The sequence below is a fragment of the Brienomyrus brachyistius genome, chromosome 8 (assembly GCF_023856365.1).
Source record: "Brienomyrus brachyistius isolate T26 chromosome 8, BBRACH_0.4, whole genome shotgun sequence".
Lineage (NCBI taxonomy): Eukaryota > Metazoa > Chordata > Actinopteri > Osteoglossiformes > Mormyridae > Brienomyrus > Brienomyrus brachyistius.
In genome coordinates, this window is record NC_064540.1 from 26,574,472 (window position 1) to 26,576,864 (window position 2,393).

Here is a 2,393-nt window from a genome sequence, read left to right on the forward strand (position 1 = left end):
GATTTCTGTATCACGGTACAGATGAAGATTTTAAGCAAAACCTTAGGATAATAATACATGATAATTTTACACCACCTGCTTGTGAAAGTTGCGCGGCTGGTTTCCAAAGCGACTGGCACCCCGTTCAGGGTGTCCCCTACAGGGCGTTGGAAGATAGATGGCCATTCATCAACCTGACGTATATTTACTTTTAATGCACACATAATGTGGGTGAGATTCGTGTTGTGCAGTTGTGTCATTAATCTATTAGGTGCGCTGAATTTTAAAAAAATTTGTTTTCAAAGACGAGACACATTGTTTTTACTTTCCTGATCTTACGTCGGGGGCGGTGGTTAGCACTGTTGCCTTACACCTCTGGGACACGGGTTCAAGTCTCCGCCTGGGTTACATGTGTACGGAGTTTGCATGTTCTCCCCATGTCGTCGTGGGGTTTCCTCCGGGTACTCCGGTTTCCCCCCACAGTCCAAAAACATGCCGAGGCTAATTGGAGTTGCTAAATTGTCCATAGGTATGCATGTGTGAGTGAATGGTGTGTGAGTGTGCCCTGCGATGAGCTGCCCCCCCATCCTGGGTTGTTCCATGCCTCGTGTCCATTGTTTCCGGGATAGGCTTCAGAGTACTCAGCCGGTTGGATGAAACAAAATTTTGGTCTGGACTTTTACTCTCTGGACCTGAACTTCCCACCTCTGCCTGTAGTTAAAACTGGGTTCCTGCTGTAGCATCATAGTCATTTTTTTCTCATAGAAATTTTATAATACAAATGCAAACGTGACTAACATTTCATCATAGCCATCCATCAATCCCTCCATCTTTCAGACATGTATCCTGGACAGGATCACAAGGGTTCTGGCCTATCTTACACTCTGGAAAGGATATCGTAGGGTACATACATTTTATCCAACACACCAGGCAGTTTTGAGATGGCAATTAACCTGACAGCATGAAGTAATATACAAACTCCACACACAGACACTGAAGATTCAAACCCCAACTCCTGCCGCCTGTATCATGAAGCAGGATTTCTTGCTTTGCCGGTTAACTTGACAGATTTAAAGTCCACTTAAACTGCCGTACTTCATCTTTGTTCAGTTACATTTTGCCCAGACTACCTTAAATCCAACATGTTATCTGGGTAAGCAAGAAATCCTGATTTGTGATACAGGCCCCTGGAGGTATGGCAACAGCCAAGATCATACCAGGTCTAAACTTAGAGCAAGCAGGCAAAGTGGAAAATTCAGTATTTGCAAGACTGATGCAAAACCTGTTTGTGGTTGGTGGTTTCCATTGCATGAGGCAAACTAATACAATATATCACCTCCCTTGCATCCTCAATAACAAACCTTAAATGCGTAAGACTGCTGCTAGGTTCTTAATAGCAGAAAAGGAGATCCAATGCAGTATTTTTCAGTAGTCATACCTATTATATACAGACACTTATTTTGATAAATAGCTGACAAAAAAAACACTCTAAAGCATAATGTCTTTCCCACAGGCTCAGCCTGTAACGGTGCTGCTAAAATGTTCTTGAAGCATCCTGAATTTAAGTTGAAATTTTATCAAAAGTATTTGCCAATATCAGTTGGGTTTCATTTACTGAGACTGGGTGAACCATACCAGTTACAGACACCCTATCAAGAATTTGTGGTATATCTTAGGACAGGGGTAGCCAATATTATCCAGAGATCCATTATGCATGCAGGTTTTCACTGCAACTCCCTCATTAGATTACTAATTAAAAGATTGATTGGTTGAAGAGCCCTCATGCCTGGGTTTGAACAGCCGACTTAAAGGTTCTCAAAATCCTAATGATAATCCTTTATTTGGCATGTGCACAAGTATGAGTATGGGTACATTGGAATTCTTCTCTTAGAATACCGCATCTTGCTTTCCATAGCTTGGTCAGCTAACATGCAGTGCCCCTGGACCTGGGAGTTAACGGCCTTGCACATGGACTGTTCTGCAGAGGCCGGGGCTCGAACTGGTGATCTTCCGCTGAGCCACTCGCCGCCCTGCATATAAACCGGCCTTTTGGGGATATTGATTGCCTCAATAATGTCTAAGGATGTTACTTCGATCATGTTAAACAATTTAGCCTTACCTTTTTTTATCCATGATGCAAGTGATTTAAATAGCAAAAAAAATTAAAAAAACCTAGACCCTGCCAAGGCTGAGAGGCCTATCAAGAACCAGATAACTATGGCTTTACAAGTGAAGCATCATCTTCCATTTAGTATAGTATCCAACTATCCGATAGTAACTTCCAATGAAGAACCATGGCTTCAGCTGCTGCAAATATACAAACTCCAAATTCATCTTGATGCGGTGAAATACACCAACTACCAAAATAATGCAACTCAAAATTTTTACTTTCATATGGATGGAGGAGAAAAAAA